The sequence below is a fragment of the Parus major genome, chromosome 3 (assembly GCF_001522545.3).
Source record: "Parus major isolate Abel chromosome 3, Parus_major1.1, whole genome shotgun sequence".
Lineage (NCBI taxonomy): Eukaryota > Metazoa > Chordata > Aves > Passeriformes > Paridae > Parus > Parus major.
In genome coordinates, this window is record NC_031770.1 from 61,480,188 (window position 1) to 61,502,679 (window position 22,492).

Consider the following 22,492-nt stretch of genomic DNA (forward strand, 5'->3'; position numbering starts at 1 on the left):
TGCGTGCTCTAATTGCTGACACATTCCTGTGGTATACTTGATCATCAGAACAGCTCACTTGAAACAATATTTTCTTTATAGATAGGAAGTTGGTAATCGAGTTGTTGTGCTTCTCTGCTTTGCATTTTCAGTTTAAATGTTCAGCTGGCATTCAGTGTAAGGTTACTGGTTACCAGAGAGTGTTGATTAAAATTTTCATTACCCAACTGCCAGCTGATTTTGTTGAATGATGCTTAAGCACTTGATTGCTGCAGATTTTCATGCATGAGCCTTCTGGATTTTAGTCATGAATATAGTCCATTTAAAAATGCTGTAATCTATCATTACACTGTGATTAAAATGGCAGTGACACAGATTTGGATTTTGTCAAGTCTATCTTCAAACCACAGTGACCAAAATGAACTGGTTGTAGAAACCATGCAAGAAAATACATTATATAAAGTACAAATCCAGCCCTGAAGTATATCAGGCTAAGTGGAGTCTTGCAAAAACATCCCATTTTACTGTCTAGGGATGAATTAAACCTGTGCTATTGGTGAATTTCATGTGTTTGTGGCCAGAGTGTAAAGTGATATAGGGAAACAGTAGTCCTACACAAGTCCTATTCTAAGCCCTACAAGTCCTTTCCCTCAAAACTGATAATCCAAGTCATTCCCACTATAGTCTTGTCACACCCAGGATCATTCTGGTGTCCCAGTCATTCTCAGTCTCAGCTGTGAAATTCCATCATCCCACTGCTGCCTCGCTGCACAACAGCATGTGAGCCTCACCTAAACTCCAAGCTCTTCCCTCTGAGCTGCTGTCTCTGCTCAGGCTGCCTGTGTCTATACCACCCTTCCTCAACCTGTTTTGGGCACTTTGGACACCATCAGAATGCATTCAGAGGGGTTTGTGAGATGAAAACAAAATGTAGAGTAAAGGGAAAAGATCATCTCTATTATGCAAAACAATGTTGTTCCAGCAGACACGCTTCTCAAAAAAGCCTAGAGTTAGTTATCATCTTCCATGAAACTTCTTTGAACAAGATTCTGCTCCAAGAAAATATAGAACATGGATTTCATTGTTTTGGAATTCATTTGATCTCTCTAGTGTCTTGTCCACATTTGCCACCTCTGCTTCTTTGGAAGGAGGAATATCCACACCTGAGGAAAATAATTCAGTGCACCTATCTGAAATGTCTGCTTTAAAATGGGATTACCTGTGTCTCTAGAATTTGTAAAGACAATTAACTAAGGTAAGGTGCTAACCTTTTATGTCTTGGGTTAGGTCAGCTGAATCCTGCCAAAAAGAGTAATTACAGAAGATGCAGCGTGTGCTGGAAAGGAGAGGGTTGTATTTCTAAGCAGGAATTTGCAAAACTATTTACTGTGAGATTAATATTTTTCAACACATACAATAAATAGTTAAGAACTTACTGTGAATTAAGTCCCACTGGATGAGTTAAACCTATGTGCCTTACTTAGTAAAATTCACTGTCTTTTTTATTACAGAAATGGAAAATGAATACCACAAGGCACTGCTGGAAAATCCCGAAATATTTAATGTAGATGTAAGTTGCCTGGGCACGTCAGTTAAAACTTTAAGTCCTGCATACTTTATTTAAAAGACAAGTTAAATCTCACAAAACTACTCAGATCCATTAAAAGAGATGTGTGCTCATAAAAGTCATTTAGCCTGTGGACTAGAACTTTTGTAGGCAGTGAGTCCCGTGACTCCCTGTGCTCCCTGGTGTTGTTGAATGAAATCTATATCCCTGCCACCAAACACTGAGTTCACACCATACGAAGGTTTTTTGGTGAGGTATGTACTCTTCTAATATTATTTGAGAACACTTTCTAAGCAGTATTCCAAGTCCCATGAGATCTGATGAGATACAATTCTTCCATGAATTAACATTAAAATAGTAGGTAAGTTTTGACTGGTCACCTAAATTCCTTTTCAGGTCAATAGAAAGAAGAAATCAAAGGGAGAATCCAGAACAAGCACGTAAACAACTGGCAAGCCCTTTCTACAAAGTATATGTGGATACATATTTAGGTTACTAGCATTTTTCTTAGTCTAATATCAGGGAAGATGAGCAGGATACTCTTTAGGTTAGTAGAACACAACACTTGCAAAGAAAACATCTAATCAGTCAGCTAGAAATTGTGCAGCAGCACCATGTCTGACTCTTTACTTCGAGTTTTAGCATGTGAAATTATTTCTAAGAAGTCTAATTAAAAGAGGATTAAAAATTTCAGCTGATATTTACAGATACTGTCATATTGCCCTACTTCCACAGACACACACCTCTGCTTGCAACACCTTTTTGTTGTTTTAAATCTATTTTTAATCCAGTTGTCCTTAGAAATCCTTCATTCTGTGGAACATTTAACTGTGTTGGCAGCTCAGGAAGAACTACAGTGAAAAACATCCAACACAGATTTCTTGAAGCTCCAGTTTTCCTTTAGACACTGTTATAGGACTATTGGATTGGTTTCCAGGCCAGGCTTCGAAAGAACAATCCAGTAACAGAACTGCTTAAGATTTAATTGTTAAGTGGAGCAATTATTACACAGTGTGAATGTCTCAAATTCAGCCTTCCAGTACTTTTTGAGTTTGAAATGCATTGCACCAACAAATGGCCTCACAATTTAATGTAAGCAAAACCTTTTACTGGCATAAATTTTTCTGTAGTCACCATGAGGGAAAGAAAAAGGGAAGGATGGTGTTGATTCTCCCTCTGCTATGTCTCAGATATTGTTTATTCTGCAATGCATTATTTATTTTAGCTTGGTATTTCTTTTTAAAATGTCTTCACTTGACTAAACCGCTACAATTTTAAGCCTCACAGGAAAACTTTAGCAAGTTATGAATAACCAGGGAGTGGGATTTCAATGTAATTCAGGAATGAGAACTAAGCAAAGAAGAATATTCAACCTTTTCATGGAAGGATTGAGTATTCTTTTCAAAGTCATATATCAAAAAGCCACATACAATGGAAACATTCTCTCTCCCTAGTACATAAAAGAAGAGGGAACTGCCTGTTATGTGTTCTGAAATGATCCCTTTTCATTACAACTTCAGAATTTTTCTCTCTGGGGATCGCTGACTTCAAACCGTGAAGAAAGGGAGAAACGACATCATACTATTTCCATTAAAAGCAGCCATGTGTAACCTATATTTTTTCCCTTTCCTCTTTTTCCCTCCATTTCACAATAATATTTGCATTCCAAAAAGCTTCATCTCTTTTTTTTTTTTAATGCACTGAGGTTAAGCAAATGAGGTTGCTGCTGACAGTGTTGTTCATACCACTTGCGTGCTCCTTGTTTTAAGCCAGCACGAGAGAAACTGCTACGTCTGCGTGAAATTCATTAGAAAACAAAACATTCCGTCTTTCTTCATTTGGCCTCCTCCTTCTTGTTTACCATAATTAAGTTATGAGGAAATCTTCTTACGCACTAGGAATGCAAAATTCTCTGAGTCTTGTAAATGCATAAGCTAGAACTGACTTGATTTCTCTGAATGGTCCTACATACTGTATATTCAGAAAACTCTTGCATATGAAGAGTCAGAAAAGAAATAATAATAAATGATTCAGAAAAAAGAGGAGAAATCAAGAGAAAACTATTATAAGACAAAGGTTTCATCTCACCTTTAATAGCATGAAGAAATATAAAATTAACCAAGAACAGATGTTATAACACAAGGAATACAAAAGAAAAAGCAACATGGTCCCATAGGAGAATTTTTCCAGGTCCAATAAGACTGGCTCAAGAAGCTGACTTTGGATTTATCAATAGTAGAAATGTAAAATAACTGTAGAAAGAGTTCAGAGAAGAGAGGTAAAAGCTGAGAGACATAGACTAAAAAATGAAAGAGAAAGCAGCACTTATCATTCACATATTGCTCTTTAGATGTTCAAAGCAGTGTACAGACATTATCAATTAACTCCCATATAATATCTCTTTAAGGCAAATTGGCTTTTAGTTCTCCTTTTACAAGTCAGGACACTAAAGCAAAACGTAAAATAGCTTGACTAGGGACCCCATAATAGGATGAGATCACTTGAGTCTCGTTCTTTTGTTCATCCCCCCCAGATGATAAGACTATTAATCAAAAGACCTGTGTAAAGCATACTATGTAATGTGCATTTTCTGTTTTCCGCAGTGAAATCACAGCAATTACTGGGGCCATGCTTTATCAATTTCTGAAATGTGAGCAATCAGAAAAAAAAAAAAAAAAAAAGAGCTAATGGCATAAAAATATTAAAAATACAGAAAAAGTTATATTAAAGATTACATATTTTGTAAATCAAAGGCAATGTGAAAACATTCAGATGAATTTGTCTGGAGGCCTGAGAGGGTTTCTCAAAGCATGTTTTACCGATCCTGTTGCTGTGCTTACTTATGCTTGGACTCTTCCAACTCTAAGCACCCTGACAAGATGATGCTAATACTATCTAAAGCAATTAATGGGTTACAAACAAAATTAGCAAGTGTATTTAATATTTGCATGTTGATGAAAAACCATGATGTTTGATGTGACTTGCTGGAAGCTTCAAATTACTGATCTTTGCAACATACACAAGGCAATTGCATTTCTGCAGTCACACAGAGAGAGATTTGTTTACATAGCTGGAATTGCTGGTGAATATAAGGAAAAACTGTTTTGAGTTCATTAGAAAAAATCATCTTCTCTGAGGGTGAAGACTAAATCTTGCTATGGGGGTTGATATTAAAAGGCACTCTACAGACGCTCATTGTTACCATCAGCAAAAAGAAAATGGCACTCACAATGCAATGTGTTTGAACAGGATATCAGATTGCTATTATGGCATCCTGTTTGCTAGAATAACAACACGGTACCACAGCACTAATTTTGCTAATATTATCTTTTCTGGAGTTAAGGAGAATAAGATTGGATACTGAAAATATTTCTGTTTCCTCCTGGTGCTTCCAATGGCTAGAGCATGAGTGTATTTCTTACATTGTAATTGACTCATTCTCTCATGTATGTTGGTTTTCAAAATGTTTTCAAAAATTTTGGCTGGGTAGCTGTGGGAAGTGATCTAAATGTCCAGTATGCTCCAAGTGATGTTAGGCTTTTCCTTTGTTTCATGAAAACTGTGTTCTGTATTATCCCCAGCCTTTAAGTGTTTTGTGATCTTTTCCCACTGCAAATCATCTGCAAAATTGATTAATATGCTTTTTTCCAATAATTTCTGAAACTATTGCACACAGAAAAGCCCCAGAAGGCACCTTCTCTCAATTAGCACTGGGTTTTTTTTGCAGGCATTTCTCTGCATTCCCATACTACAGATTATGACATCAAACAATTGAGATTAGGATCAGAGTCTGAACAAGCAGGAAGGACATATGTTCTTAGGGGAAAAGATCTCACACACAGAGATATTTTCAGCAAATAGCAGATTATAAAAGCTCAGCAAAAGCCCGGGCTTTAAATTGGCTTATTTTAAATACTCTTCGTTCCTCTGCCACTTTTAAAGCAACATTTGGTCCTCATGAGCACAGAAAACCAATAGCATGTGACCCAGGCAGACCTGCTGGAGTAGGCACCTCTTACCCATGGGGAAGCTTTTGCCAGAACCCCATGCACACTGGTGCCAGCTTTTACCATGTTTTCCTGAGGTGGCTCGCTCTTGATTTAGATCTCAGTTCTAAGATGGCCAAGAGGAGCTCTTTGTTATGGTTCATCTCTCTTATTTCTGCCTCCAGAGGAAGAACAAACCAGGCACAAGCAGAGAGGCAGGAGATGACAGAAAGCTTTTCCTGAGGGAAGGCAATTGTAGCCATTATGCTTCTGTCCTTTCAAGTTGTCTGTTCTTTTTGCATGAGTTAGGATGGGACGAGGAGAGACATTTGGGGGTCCCATCCAGCCACAGACCTCTCCTTCCCAGGGCTGGTGAGGAAGCGAAGAGGTGAAATGAAGGCTAAATTCCCCCAAACTCTGGCCACATTGTGATTTTTTGATCCTTTTTAGGTCTACTAAGGCACAGAGGTAGGAGACTTGTCCTTGTTCTGGAGTTCCTGCTTTATTGAAAGCCCCATATTTTCTTGGGTCTGAAGCACTGTGATAAGAAGAAGCATAACCCCAGCTCTTCTTACTGGGGTGATTCTTATATTTTCCGCAGGGTTGTACATAGTGCCATCATCAAAGACAGGCTTCCAGACAGAGGCCAAGCTCCTCATGCCAAAAGTTAGGTACAGAAAGTTTATTTTTTAATAAAAAACCAGCAATATGGGCCATGATGAATAAGTAATGATATCTAATATACAGTTCTATAGGTCATTATTTTTACATTGTATGATTTTTAGGTTGATGGCAACATAAAAGCGTGTTTGATGTAGACAAGAGGGCACATTAGTTTGATGATACAGAGAAGCACAAATTAGTAGAAAGGTTGCCTCACCATTTAGATATCAAATTTTTTTCTTGAGTTCAGATACCTTGATTTTGGGGACTCACTTGCCTTCTTGTTATCTGCTTAAATCAGGTACAAACTCATTGAAACATAAGAGTGATGATATTAAAAATCAGGGCCTGTATTTTGAGAATGAATTATATTAAATTCTTTTTTTTCTAAATGAAAAATTCTAAAATTTTGAGATCCCTTTGGTCTCCCCAGGCCAGTACCTCCTGGGCATTTTTGTCAGGGATACACTTTTGTCTAATAAAAAAGAAAAAAGCTACACAAGTGGTGAGATGCATTTGAGCATTCATTATTTCCACGGCTGACGACACAAGAGCTGCATGACAATGGAAGCAACAAAGCAATTTAACTTACCTGCATTATTAGGAAAGCACTGTTTGTCCAGTCACAGTGCATTAAAATACACATGCTATTGTTTCAAATAACAGCATTTCTTTGTCACTTGAATGGTTTTCTGTTTTCTACGTAATATTTAAGATAAAATTTAAGATAATGTATATTTTTAGGGGTATTTTTTATAAATTACAGCATTTGCACTGCTTACATAAAGGACATTTTATTAGTTCACTTGACATTTTACATAAAACTCCAAGCACATTGCGACCTTCTTTATAAGCAGTAATTTTTAGAATGTGTTTTAATCAACATAAAATTTAAAGACTGATCAGATGAAAATGTTAGCCTTTTATAATAATACCAGTAAACTGTATGCTTAACCACTTAAATTTCTTTTACTATAATTCAAAGGAAACAATTGATCTGATCCAAATGTTTATTCATACTTAGAGAAGAAAACTATCTTAAGACAAAGAAAATACTTTAATTCTGTGGTCTGGTCTTATATTGTCTGGATATCTGAAAATATCATTCTACATTTCCCCTGAAAGGGACTCTTTCATACAGAAACCAAAAGAAAAGGAAGTGGGAAGTTTGTTGGGCAATGCTTATGTTTTGTGAACCTACAAACCCAGGCTAGAGTTGTTTTATTGGGTCAGATGATACTTCATCAGATGAAAAAACATCTTTAAGAAATTAAGCACATCCTAGTGGCTTAGAATATGCATTCCATTTGTATTTGAATGAATTAAACAATGCATTTTCTTGAGAGGCAAAAGGAAACTTTCTTTCCCTTACTCTTCTGAAGTTTAAAGTTTTCCAACCGCATATGGTTGATGTGCCGGAGCAATGAAACCAAGAATAAGAATTTAGCGCTATAATTTCATGAACATTAGCAAACGTAAGAGCCCACTGTTAAGTGGTTCACCCAGAAATCAATCTCTTGATTATAGATACTTACTAGTTAAAAAGAATGATTTGATTGGTTACAGCAGTCTTCATTATGCCATGCATTAGAAGCTGAGACAGTAATTACTGTGCAAGAATAGGTGTGGTACAAACGAGAGGGTTAAGACAGCATATGGAAAAACAAAAGACAAATTTTATTGTATACGGGTTTACTTCCACCTGGAAAAAGAGAAAAGCAATTCTGCTAAGATAGGACTTTCTCCTGGGAGCACAAAAAGTGGACAGCAGTTTTGAGGACAACCCTAAACTAGGAATACGGATGTCTAAAAAGCTTGGGAGTGTTAAAATAAAAGGAAGAAATAAAAGGAAGATGAAAATAAGACCTAATTCCTACATTTCTACAAGATAATGGCCCAGTAAATAAAAGGGAAAGACATAACCATAAGAGTGCTTGGGTTCAAACACATTTATCTGATTTTTTTTCTACACCTGGGAATTACAGAAAATTCAGGAAAGAATTAAAAAAGGTAGGGTACTTTGGTAGCCTCCTTTTCAAAATAGAAGTCTTTCTTCAAAGGCCAAATGCTAACTTCTGCCTCTTCAACTGGGAAAATTCACAGAAAACTCTTGAAAAGTTCCACTTTCCTAACTTTAGCTTGTAGGTATTTCACAGAAATTGATCTGTGTGAATGATAATAAAGGCAAAATTTGGAAGAGGAGAACTGAATTGTGTTTAGGCCAAGAGCTGAATACAGAGTGAGGCAAAAGTGAATTCAAAGAATTAGAATTCGATTTGAATTCTGTGAGCAGAGAGATAGTAAGTGAATAAAGTTAAGAGAGATGAAGCTTCTTAGCAGATACCATGTGGTCTGACTGTAGTTTTCTAGGCACTTTGAAGTTCAGTGAGTATGACTTAAGGAGTCCATTAAAATGAGAATTACAGTAGCTGATGCAGGATATAATTCTGGTGTGACCAGAAAGGATTTTTACAAAGATAAAACCTGTTAACATTTCAGAAAAAGCATCAGAAATTCAGATAAGGATTTTTTATTATATTTTAAGAAAAGGATTTTAAGACAAAGATTTTTTTATTATATTTTAAAATTATTTGTAGCTTCAGAAGTTCAAAACTGAGATACAGAGAGTAGAATTGGTGTCTCAATGTCGGAACATTTTACTGAGAAAATAGCTTCATTCAGAAAAATAAAGTACACAGAGAAGCTGAAAATCCAGGCAAAAAAGTGTAGGGTATGGAGATAGCAGAGAGGTACTTCTCTGATCAAAGAGGTATCTTCAGCTGCTGTTCATGAGGACTCATAATAAATTCGTTTCTTGATCACATAGTGACATCATCTTGTTCTTGGTTTGACTCATCTTTCTAGCAGCACTTCCATTCCTAGTTAAGGCTTTACTTCTCCTTGTCTTTCCCTTGAGAGAATGAGCAAAATGCTTCTTTATCTTTCTCATGGTGAGTCATGGCTAGTGTCAGCCCTAGTCATCCTTTGCACACAGAAAACAAAATTATATTAACCTTTAATGATCTGGTTCTTCTCTTACAATGCTTCAGTCACAGAAGCAAAACTCCTAAAGCACATGCCAACTCATCCAAAAGTATGATTTCTACTTGCACCTTGTCTGTGGAAAAACATTTGGACAAAGCAAGGAATGCAGATGTACTCAGTTTACATACACCACTGACAAATACCACTAAAAGCAAGACTGACAAGTAGAACATGATGGCATTTTCATTGTTTTCACCTCCTTCTATTTAGCCTGGAATTCTATTCAAGATTTAATAAAATCTAGTGGCAGCTTTCCAGTACATTCACCAAGTTTTAAAACTTTAAAATTTAAAGAAAATATTATTTTGCTGAAATAGCACTTTTGGCCTAAAAGTATTCAAGTATTGATTAGCAAATATTTTTGTCCCAACCATAACAATGCTTGTGGTTTTTACCTCGTTTTTGTTTTACAATATGCTCACATTTTTAGAATGCAGCTATATGCTCACTTTTTACATTCTATTTTTCAGTTGAAAGATAATGATTGGAAATTTCCAGCTGCTTTATTACCTCTAGATTGCCCACTCACATGAAAGGTAAAACATTTTTGAAACTGTGCTTTCTCCACGCCTTGATAGCACCTTATTTTTCAGCCTCAATAAATTGGATGCATCAAAAGACTTTGTGTTACTCTTCTTATTTCATCCTATATCAGTGTCATCGCTTCATGATACACAGCTCTTCCTTCCTTCAACACTTCCCCTCATTTCTAGAGTACTGTCTGACTGCAGCAGTTTTTGAGATGTGTTTGTATAATTTGGTGGTCCTGAAAACCTGAGTCTCCTTTGTACTCATATTTACCAAAATCCCATTTTCAATCCCTCTTTTGACATTATTTCTACCAGACCACGTGGGAGAACATTAAATATGCTTCACAAATTCCCATGCTTAAGCATCAAAGAATCTACACCAGCCCTACTGGCAAGTCATATTACATCTTTTGTAGATTGATACACATCTGCAGGGGGCAAGGTCTTTCTCATATATCTTTAAAACTGTAGCTTAAAACTTGAAAAAGAAGAATTAACATTTTAATACAAACACAAGAACATTGTTTGCTTGTGAAAATGCACTGAAGTCATCCAGAACAGCATACTCCAACCAGAAATACATCACATAAAACATGCCTCCCTCTGCGGCTGCAACTCTTCCCGTTTCATGTACACAGATGTTGGTGTGGACAGTATGGAGAACATCTCATGTCACACTCTGGTGACTACCAAGAAACACTACTGACAGACTTTTCTTCTGACCTCTCTCCCTCTGCATTCAGCTCAGCTCTCTGCTCCACCATAGGAGTTTACAGTGTAAAATTACAGCGACACTAGAAACTTCTGGAGGAGTGTTTAGAGGACCCACAGAGACTCAGGGCTCTTTGCAGGAAAGGAGTTGTTTATGCACAAGATTCCTGGCTCTAGGTGACTTTATTGGGAACCACAGTGCTGTATCAGTCTGGAAGGTGGGGGAAGAAAGCTCTATGGCTGAGTGATAAAACCACAGACAGATAAAAGCAGGCAATGCTGGTGGGTCTCATCCTCTCAGAAGATATTAAACTGCCCTTGGGGTTAGCCCATTATAACTGAGTCCTGTCCATACATAAGTCCTGTCCTTACATACATAAAAATCTGAGCCTCATAATGACTATATTTTCTACAACACAGGAATTTAAGAATCCCTGTGTGGCCCCTCAGGCTCCCCATAACTGTGCATATTCAACATTAGCCTTGGTGCAAGACACTTTTGAGTAGTACCTTGGCTTCCCCACCCTGTGGCACCCAAAAAAAGGATCAATCTAAAGTTAGGATGCTAACCTTTCCTACAACTACAGCTGGAGGAGAGAGGGCCTGCCTTGGAAATCCATTCCATAAAATACAATTTTTGATGCAGCAACCAGCAGCTGTTCTCCAATTGCTCTTTGTTTTTTTCCTGTGTTTTGATTCCAGCACCAACATAAAAGGTAGAGAGAGCCCCTTTCACGCTAAGATATAGTCTGGCAGTCAGAACAGCCTCATAGGATATGGGGATTTGAAAGGAAAAAAGCCAAGCTCAGGTCCTCAACTGTTTAACTGTATAATCTCATTGTGAAGTTATTATTTAAAGGGATTGATAAAAACCAAACCAAAGCAACTAACCCTGAAAATCAGTGATGCTGTCTTAAAGTAGTTTGGACATAGCAGATATTTGAGACTCTTCTAAGAAAACTTTTTGATTGAGCATCTCTCAAGAGCTTGATCACTCTTAGAAGTCAATTGGAACTTGACTGCCTGTTTTTAGGATATAAAATTTCTCTAAGTTTAGGAGCCACTGGATTAGGTTAAAAGTGCAAAAATACTTTTAGAATTCTATCTTTCCATTTAGTTGATGAATTTTGTCTCAACTTCTATTTTCTCCCCTATATCCATCAACTTCAGATTTATTCACTGAATGAGGAAATACTGGGATATGCCTTGCATAAGGAGTTAAGTTTTTCAGAGTTCATCCATTGTGCCATTTTTCTTCCAGGTGATGGAAAGGTTTCACGTATTTGTACCTTTTTGGTGAAGAGTTTTTTCTGCAATCTCTTTTACAGAGAGCAACTGCACTGTTAGTTGGCAGAGATGTGCGTCAAGAAGAATTGGTCATGGGAGAACACACACTTTGACATGAACCAGAGGAAGAAAAGGAGAGAAGAAGAGGAAAGTGTCATAAGTGTCATTAAGGAATCTGAGGTTTTTTTTCCTGAGAACAGGAGGGCATGAAAAGTAAACTGCGTTGTTCATTAAAAGAACACAACATTCTTCAGGCACGACTCTGCACTTTCCCAATAAAGACTGTATTGACATCTGATCTGGGAAAAAGTGGCTGATGAGAAAAAGGATTTCAGTGAATAGATTTCCATTTAAACCTACTGACAGCAGTACAATAGGGAGATATAAGCAGTTTCCTTAGACTTAATTCAGTAAAGGTTGAAGGAAATAGGCCCTCAGAAGGCTGATGCAGTCCAGTGCCAGGTCATAGCAGGCTCCCAGCACTTCTGCAGAAGATCTGTTACTACTTAAAAGTAGCAAACACTTGTTAAATGTAGCTATTTCTCATCAGCTTTAGACTGGTACTATTTATTAGTTTAGAAGCCACTTATTCCAAAAGGCCAAGGCAGCTCCTACACAATTAGAAGAAAAATATGCTTCTGACTCCCAGGAAAGTTTCCCTCCCATCTCCCAGTTTCCCGCTCAGGCCCTTTTGTGAGGCGAGTGGTGAAACTGGCTTTTGTGAAGAAGAACCACACATGCAACCCAGACTCTCCGGACAAGGCGCCGTCATTCATGTTGCTCGCATGTTGACAAACACTTTGGTTGTGTTGCTAAGGCAATGGTGCTGGTGTAGCAAACACATCCCTGTTAAACACCCCCCGAGGGCAATGGGGACAGAGGGCAGCAGAACCAGATGGTTCCACTCATTCCCAGCGGTTGGCCACCGCTCTGTGCAGGGCTGACTGGGAGCCGCTTTCCAGACGGACAGCCAGTTCAGAAGGCTTGTGGGCTGCTTTGCTTTAATTACCTCTTTTCGGGAAACATATCAAAGGCCATTTTCATCTTCTAAACAACACATTCAGTCACTCGAAACATTTCCAGGCAGCGAGGGCTGCAGCAGCAGTGTGAGGGATCACAGGGGTGTTGAAACGCAGATGCGTGAGGGGCAGGAGCAAGAGGCGGACAGTGTCTGGGGCTTGCAGCCATAAAGGGCTGCTGCCCTACCCACCTTGGTCTTTGCCAGTGGCTTTCTGTATGGGACACTTCTCCATAAAACCCTAGGTATTTGGACAGTCTCACGTGTCTGCGGTGAGGGCATAGGAGCTGTCATGGGAATGGGAGCAGCTGAGCATGCTGATGCCAGAAAAGAAAACGCGGTTAGATGTTTTCCTCTCTTTTCCTTTTTTTTTCCCCACACAAAGGTTAGAAAAAAATTAAGTAAGGTGTACCTGCTTTTATTCCATTCCTTTCATTTTGATTTCTCATTGCTTGGAGGTGGGAAAGGGAGGTGGAGCACTTTGATTGAGGGGGGTTGCCACAAAGCATGAGTTTCTCATCTTGCCTGCGTGTGCGGATCCAGTTTCCTGTCCTTGATCCCAGATTATTTTCTCCCGTCAGGAGACATCTGGTTTGGCAGAGCTGAGCAAGGAGGGGCTCTGCCGGCAGTGCTGGGGTGCGGGGCAGGGGAGGGCTGCCATGGCCGGGCAGCAGGAGCTGCGCTTGAGGCCGAGTGCGGGTGACCGGTGGCAGCGAGAGGTCCTGTGAAAGCTGGCAGGACAGCCTCCCCTGGCCGCCCTCCAACCCACGCTGTTCACAGGCCTGTTCTCAGCCTCGCCTCGTCCACAGAATCCAGCCAGGAACAGAACGTGAATCCCTTCTTTATTGGCCTCAAAAGGGTTCTTTGATGGGCAGGCCCACGCCTGCCATCGCTGTTTGATCCCCCGCTGCTGAGCCAATGGCAGGTGACATTCCCTCCTCCCACAGGTGCCCTGAGGGGGTCTGAGCCCCGAGAAGGGGCACAGCCAGGTCACAGCACCTCCTGGTGAGTTTCTTCTCTTTCACCCCACAACTGCCCTAAGAGAGGCTTTGGGAGAGTGCTTGCCTCTCCAGAAGGCACAGTAGCTGATTTCCCCAGGCTGTCATGGCCATTTTGGGCCCCAGGAGTGGCCATCCAGGGGAGGTGTCCCCTGGTGCCACAGCAGAGGTGAGCCCACACACATGTGGTGCAAAGAGGCTGTTTGGCATCGTGGGGTGTCTGGGTTCCGTGGTTGGGCTTTGCAGACCATATATCCCAGTTTTTGTGCACATCGGTAGAGGAGCAGGAATTGACTCAAGGAAAATAAATAAGGACTTTTAAAGACATGTTTATTTATGGACAGGCTTTCATGCATGCATCTTACAGCACTCGGCATAAAATATAATTAAAACAAGCATCACACTGAATATGATTCAGAAAATAAAAATGTCTTTAAATACAATTTAGCTGCCAGCAGCTCAACATTCTTCATTCCTCTGGGGAAGGAGTAAGGGAGACATGAAGTTATGTGACTACAGAAGCCATAAGACATGGGTATTTTTAGAGGAAGTACAACTGGGGGAAGCAGCTGACCTGTGACAAGGGTTTAATACAAGAAACACTCCCTAAGCCACCCAGCTCCTGAGGGCAGTCAGGCAGCCTTGCTCAGGCCCTTGGGAGAAGGATGAAGAGGGAGGTCAAGACCCACCAGCTCAGCTCCTGCAGCTGGTCTCAGGCACCCCATGGAGGCACACCTCCACCCAAGCTGACCTCCAAAGGCTTCTATTGGCAGGCCTGTCTGAAGGCTGGTTAACATTGGTAAAACCGTGTGAGAGCCTGAACGCCTGCCACCAGTTTTCTGAGATTTCTGCCCTTTTATCCCTCTGTTCCCATTCAGTCTTCAGGCAGAGAGGAAAGCAAAGCTGTCTTGGGGGCACCCTGCAATGTCACGCAGCCAGAGAGGTAGGGGGTGCTTCTTGTGGTTCCACACCATATCTTGCAGTGCCTGCCCAACCCGGGACAGTCAGAGCTTGGTCACAACCCTGAAAAAATGGAGATGCTTTTCTGCATTTGTCACCCTTTTTGCCACCAGCATTGAGATGAGCCAGCACATTTGCTCACAGCCTCTATTGAGCAATCAAGGATGAACACATGCAGAAGCTGAAGTAAACTCAACTTGTAGATGGAACCTTTTTCTTCCCTCCTCATTCTCATATTTACCGAGTTAGAAGAGCACTTTTCTGAAAGTAAATACCTGTCATGCTGCAGAGCTAGAAAGGAGGATATGGACTCACTCAATTTTTTTACCTATGGACATTTTACCAGTTGTGTGACTTTTCAAAGATCTTTGCCAGCATTCCTTCCACTAAAACATACAAGGACGGGGTATTTATGGGATTTATAGGATTCAAATGGGACTTTATTTTAAATACTTCTGGAAAATAATATGTCAGTCTAAAAGTGTCCGTGATTTTCCCACATTCTTCACAGAAAAATAGGGAAATTTCAACCTTTCTTCCCTGTTAATTTCATATTTTATTCTGAACATTTTCTAGGGGAAGAGCCTCAAATTAATTTTCATGGAAATTGTTCTAAACCTGATGCAAGAGTATGCAAATATTGTGAGGCAGGTTATTTTACGAACAAATTAATTAATATTGTAGACATAGGTTTTTTTCTTTTTTATGCATTAAAAGTAATCTCAATATAAGAAGCATAATACATACCTCTGTCTGTTTTGAATTTTCCCAAAATTCTTGCAAAAGAAAATGCAATTCTGCTACAGTTCCAATTGCAAGTGAGGGCAATACCAAAACCCCAACAGAACATGAAAAGAGTGAGGAAGAATCTTGTTTAACAGCAGAATCTACAGGGTAAAGTTACTCTTAAGAAAATCCAATTTGAGATTACAGAGTTATGAAATCGAAGATCTGAAGTGGTAGATTTATGCCTATAATTAAAAATTCTTGAAAACCAGACATTCTTATTTTATGTCTGAAAAACTAGATACTTTACCTGCATAATTGTAATTTACTGTTGTAGCTCAATGTCTTCTAAAAAACGAAAACTGCATACAGAAGATCAATCTATGTTCTTACTATTTCATTTTAAATGTGTTTTTCAAGCTGTTAAATTCTACTGCTTTTTCTTAAATTGAGTACTAAAATTTATTTCCAAATTCATGTGTATGGCATATGAGTCCTCTACTTTGATGGATATCCTTTCTACTTTGAATATATGTAACTGGACAAAAAAAGATACAGACATCAGGAAGTGAACCCAACTCAAAGCTGTGTATTAGTATATTATACAAATACAGGGGCTTTAAATGCAGGACTTTTAGTCTTGAACATCATCTTCCCATTGCATCCTGAGAGGATGGTAACAGGTAAGGAACCGAAGAGTCAGGCCTGGAGCAAGGACTTCTGTGCTGAATTGACGGGAACTTTGCTCCTGATTTTGCAAGCAACATGTCTGAACCTTCCTACCGCACAGGGTCCGCCACATACTCCAAGTTATACACAATCCAGTGGTTTCTGTCATGGGGCAATACATAGTGACTTGGCCAATGCATTTGGTGTAGGCAATGCATCTACTGACCTCAGTTTCCACGAGCAGACAGACAAATACATAAACAACAAGAAGACAAACAGACAAACCCATAAACACACTGTGTGTGGTCACATTCAGGTACCCAAATACATACCAGTAGTCAGGGCACCAGGGCACTGCCCTGCTGCTTGATGTGCATCTGCAGGTTTGGAAGAGGAAAGGAATCAAAGAGAGCAGCAGGATGGGGAAGCTGAAAGGTGCTACAGTGAATGCAGGAAATAATCAGATTGTTGTGCATGACTGATATCCTCTTTAAACTTGCTACACTTGAGGAACTTCCCTCATGTTTTGTTTCTTTGTTTTTCCTTTTTACTTTCTGTCCATTTATCTGCAGCTTGGTGGTCTGAACAGGGAAAAGGAAAAAATGGCACTTGCAAATAAAACCGCAATGTTGAACCTCCTTTATAACACTTGGAGATATAACTTCGTCTCCTAGGAGACCTTAAACTCTGCCATATTAAGATTAACTTAATCTACAGAACAGAGTCTTGTGACCAGTGTAAAACTTACAGGCACAAAAATCTCAAAGTGGCTCAAAATGGGCTCTGATATTATTGAACTGCTTTTTTCCAGGTACCTAAGTGCAAGTTTTTTAAAATTTCATCTTGGTTCTCAAGGTTAAAAAATGTATTTGGTGCTCCTTACTGATCACCAGACATTTCAGCTCTGTCCAAATGCATGGTTGTGTTTTCCCATGCACCAGGAGGAAATGGAGCGTCTCATTGCCCTACAGCTGTGACTCCACCAGCAGTGAATAGGCGATGACAGATGGGACGTTGGGTTTGGAATTCACATGATTTCTGAAATCCCATGTGCTTGCTGGTGGGCATGGCAGTGTTTCTTCTCATCATTTTACACCCAAAATTTCCCTCTGCTGGTTTATCTTAGAACAGATAAAGACAATTACTATACTTGTATGTATACATTACTATTATTTTAAAAAACCCCTCAGATATCTCCTGCTCTTTTTCCATTCCTGCCTCCCACCATAGACCAGCCCGGCCCACCCTGGGGAAACACGCTTCATGCTGAGGGCATGCATTGTGTGGGTGCTGGCAAGTGCTCAGGGGTTACGCCAGGAGGGAGGCAGCAGCTGAGTCAGAAGCGCTGCGGTAGCGCTGGGCTGGGGGCAGTCAGCAAAGAAAGAGCAGAGAGACAATTCTTCTGTTTCTGGCTGCTAATGAGCTTTCGGATGGCAGTGCTGTTCTCATCAGGACTATTTGTTTTTACAGGCTGCTCTTTGTTGACTTTAGGCTCGTTTTCCTTGCCAGGCAATACAAATATTCTCAGGCGTTAAGCTTTACTTGCCCCTACTGCCTTTTCTTCATGTGGGACCATGTAGGAGCTAAATTTAAACTTGACTGATAGTATTTAATCCAGGGAGGGTCAGAGTGCTATTTTCCTGTTAAACATGCTCTGGTTTGCTTCTTCTGTTTACAATCATGTCTTTAAAGTACTGTAGTCAGTCCTCCTTCCCAATGAAACCTTTTCTGCTTTCCTTGCCACTGTGGGATAGTTGCTTTTAATTATGTGGAGCCTCATGCCGCTTTGTCTGATCCTAGATGGAAAAGAACAACAGCTATGGGCCTTTTAAACCAGATGATGCTATGACTTACATACTCCCTCCCACTATAATAGATCTCAGGCCCTGAATTCTGCTGCTGTAAGCCACTAAACATGGAAATACGAAAGCAGTCCTGGTTGTATTTTCCCTTTCCTCCGAGTCCTTGAGAAACATCTTCCTTGAGCAGCCACATGCTCAGCATAACCATATGAGTGCATTTTTATAGCTCTGAAGACAGCAATCTTAGTGTCTGTGTCAGTACTGGGTTTCAGTAAAAAAATTTCTCTCTACCAGATGTCTGTGCAATCTTATACATGTTATTTGCACATATTTTCAGCATGATACCTCTTGCTGATGTCAACTAACTGCATGCATAGGCTTTTACTGACTCTACCTAGTTTGTACCATCATTGCCTCTGTAGCAAAACTCCGATATTCTTAGCAAGGGTTTTAGTGCTAGAGAAGAAAGGCAAGGCACCCTCATTTAAAGCTCTACATATCTTCATTTTTTTTCCTGGAAAATACATGTTCTTTTATAGATGACTTACAGTATTCCATTTTAAAAAATAATTCCTCCAGCACTGATGAAATATGCATTCATGCACACACACAAGAGCAAAGGGAAAACAAAACCACCTGAACCACTATGTGAAGTTGGAATCCTTTTTAATTTTTTTAAAAGCCCTTTCCATTTATTTGCCACTTATAGTCATGTTGTATTCTTCATGACCTACCTGCAGTGTACATTGGTAGTACTCTGCCTACACATGTGTACCAAGTTAACTCATTGGTGTTTTTCCACAGTATAATTCATCAGGCTTAGGAATTAGATTTTATGAGCTGTTGACAAATCTAGCCTAAAATACACATCCTGACTGACACCGTTTGAGTAGTTGGTATTTTCTGTTCAGACAACCTGTGAGAAAAATGTCTTTAATACACAGAATTTTGAGTATAAATTATTTTAAAAATATAGAATGGCAGAGGGCTATCTCACACTCTACAACTTTGACATTTTTTACAGATGTTTCTGCACTAACCAGCTGCTACTGCAAGAGCGGAAGTGCATATTCTCCTGAGGAGCTACGTAGCCATGTGTGCACACACTCAAACCTTCATTCAGAGGAGGAACACATTCAAAGAACCTCTTGAACTATGCTGTTAGGATCTTTAGGGCTTAACTGCTAAGAAACTAATAGCAGAAGACAGGCTTATGTGTTAAAATGATACAGGATAAAATATCATTTGTCAATTGGAACTGGAAAATTTTTGAAACAGAAAATTGCTCTCCTGAGAAATTCAAAAACAATGTGATACACCCACCCCCCCATCCCAATCCCTTCAAAAGCCTGGCAAGAAAACATGAGGAAAGTACTTAGGAAGAACTAGGAACTAGTATTTGTCCAAGACCCTGTGACCCTGTGAACTGCTTGAAAATGGAAGAAGGATCAATTTATTTTTCAAGAAAGAATCACAAGAAGAAAAGATAATCAGATCTCTGCATCTTACAAATCCAAGAAGAGGCACTTTACCTAGTGTAGCAAAATAAAAAAATTAAAAATAAAAAATTCTTTGTCTGTCTGGAGTACTTTCATGTGACTCTACAGGCATGGGATGCGGGAGCAGCCACAGGAATGTCCGTAGTAGTTGACAGAAAATATCCCTTTTACCTGGTCTTCCTTCTCCCTAAGTGCCCATAAATGTATGATAAAGGGTAAATAAGGACAGGACAAGAATGTATGGTTCTTCCCTCTTTAAGTCCTCTGCCATGTCCAGCTTTTTTTAGAGTGAGTACAACCTGATGCAATTTGTTTGCTCAACAGCCTTCAGTGGATCTTTGCTCCTACTACTTCTCCAGTCTGTGCCCATATGAACTCTTTCCTCAGACAAGAAAGCTGTAGATCTTTGTCCCATGAAAAACCATCCCCTTTAGTTTACTCCAACCCTGGTTCTTACAGCCTTTGTATGATGGCTTCTATCTTGTATTTGGCAGTAGACAATATAAAATTAAATCACCCTTTAAACCACTCATGATTTTGCAGAGATCTATCATACGTCAACTCGAGTTGCCTCTTTTTCAGGGCTACTACTGCTACTCAGTTGTTCCTCTTGGAGAAGATTTTTTGCTCCATTCTCATCTTTATTGAACTTTCACAGTTTTCATATATCCTTTTTAAAAGGAGATCACTACATCACACAATGATATGGAATTTAGCTTCTGTACTCTCTAGAGGGCATTTTGCACCTTCCTGATAGGCTAGAATAATTTTGTGTTGGTTTTGAGTCCTTCAGCATTTACTTCTTGTTCTTTTTTGGCTTACTTATGTTTTTGTATTCCATCTACTAGAATGCATATTACAGTGTATGTTCCTTGCCTGGATACAACTTCATCTTTTCAGAAGAATGTCTTTTGTCTATAATAAAGAGCCCAATTTTGCTATTTAATCATTTTAGCTTCCTGTTAACGTTTTTCAAGGCTTACCTAATAGATGACAAATAAGGAACCAACAGCAAGATTTCAGCATTCAGTTCTGCACTATTATCCCTATCACATTCTTAGCACCATCTTCTAGCTTCTTTTTAACAAGCTTCTTTAAAAAAAAAACAAGAAAACCAACACCCAAAATCCAAAACAAAGCCACAAAACCAAAGAGCCAACAGAAAAAAAAAAAACCAAACTTCCTTACAAAACACAAAAAAGACCCTAGAAACCCACTGTTATCTTTTAGAAGCCAAACACAATGTTTTGGACTTTATGACCTTGATATTCTGAAAGACATCCGGAATAAGCACATTAGAATCATGATACACAGAGAAGACCAGCAGTCCCAAAGGGATTTTATAGAAGCATAGAATGTTACAGAGTTGTAATGGCCCTTAAAGATCATTTGCTTTGGGCAGGGACACCTCCCACTAGACCACGTTGCTCAAGGCCTTGTCCCTCCTGGTTTGAACACTGCCAGGCTTGGGGCATCCACAACCTCCCTGGGCAATCTGTCTCAGTGTCTCACCACCCTCACAGTAAAAAATTTCCTCCTAATTTCTAACTTAAATTCCTCCTTTTTCAGTTTGTACCCAAATCCTTGTCCTGTCACTACAGATCCCAATGAAGGGTCCCTCTCTGCTTTCCCTCTAGGCCCCTGTCAGATACTGGAAGGTTGCTATGAGGTCTCCACACAACTTTCTCTGCTCCAGGCTGAACAGCCCCAGAACAGCCCAACAGAAGGTATTGATGGAGGGACCATGATTCTGGCACAGGTTTGCTCACACACTGGGCAAAGCCAGTCATGAAACCTCACCCTTGATTTACAAACACTAATCATTTTTTAATCTTACCATTGTAATTAATACTTGAGCCAAATTTCTCTGTTTATATCTCTCCCTGGGGGAATAATTTATATTTTCATTGTGTTTCTTAATAGAGAAAAGGCTATGAACTGTATTTAAAAATGCATGAAAGCCTAGTAGTCCCTTCATACCCTATTTTAAATCAGTTGGTGTTAAATGTCTCTCAATAACATTACCTTAAATCTTAGTAACTGTATTATGTCTGTGGTGAAAACAGAATTGTCTAAGTCTGAACACCATTGTTTCCTTTGTGCAAATTTAATGAGTGTGGAAGGAAACCTGAACATAGCATTGAAACTCAGGTTCACACCCTTGCTATTCTACATGCAAATGTGAATTTCGGATAAAACAGTGATGATGTACATGTGGGGTTCCAGAAAAAAACAGGTGAATTTACTGGGGTCCTATTGGGTGAGCTGGTCTCTTTAGGAGAACATTGGGGGGCAGCTTGTCTACTAATAAATAACATCCATGAGAAACATCATGATAACACATATAAAAGACTAACACAGAAAAATGTGGGAAATGTCTTTGACTTTGAAATGAAGACTCAGCTCATGACACTGCATAAGTTTTTCTTTCATAGATCAGCTTGTACAGAGGAAAAAAACTATACAACCTCCTTTGAAGGTTTTATCTTTAGTCTCTCAACTCTCATGTCTTTTAAATTAATGCCTTTACATAGTAGGTCACAAATACCTATGTTTCCAGAAAGTGCTTCTAATAAAAGGCAATTGTGCAGGATTAGATAGCACTCAATAATTTACAGCTTTCAGATTGTCCTCTTTCTATCCTGTTTAATGTACCTATTACACATAGGCATTGCCCAAGTCCAGAACTATGGAATAATCATTCTACCCCTCTCTTATTACTAATGGCAATGACAAAACTATTACTGGTTTCAATGTTGTAGAGCTAAACCCAAAATTACTGAAGGTTCTCGAAGCAGCTAATTATGAACAAGAGGTAAAACCCCCTCTTCCTCCATCAATGTGTTGATGGGGTGAGTTAGTTCACATTGTTTGAAATTTTGTAGGTCACACACAAAGTAAAATTTGTGTCTGTGTGCTCAGGACAAGACCCAGTATCAACTGCAGTAAGTGGGCACCATCCTGTGTATTTTAATACGCTGCTTTTAAAACAGGTTTTCCTGCCATTTCTGGGGTACTTTCCTACTACTTCAAGATACTCTGCTTAGAGTAT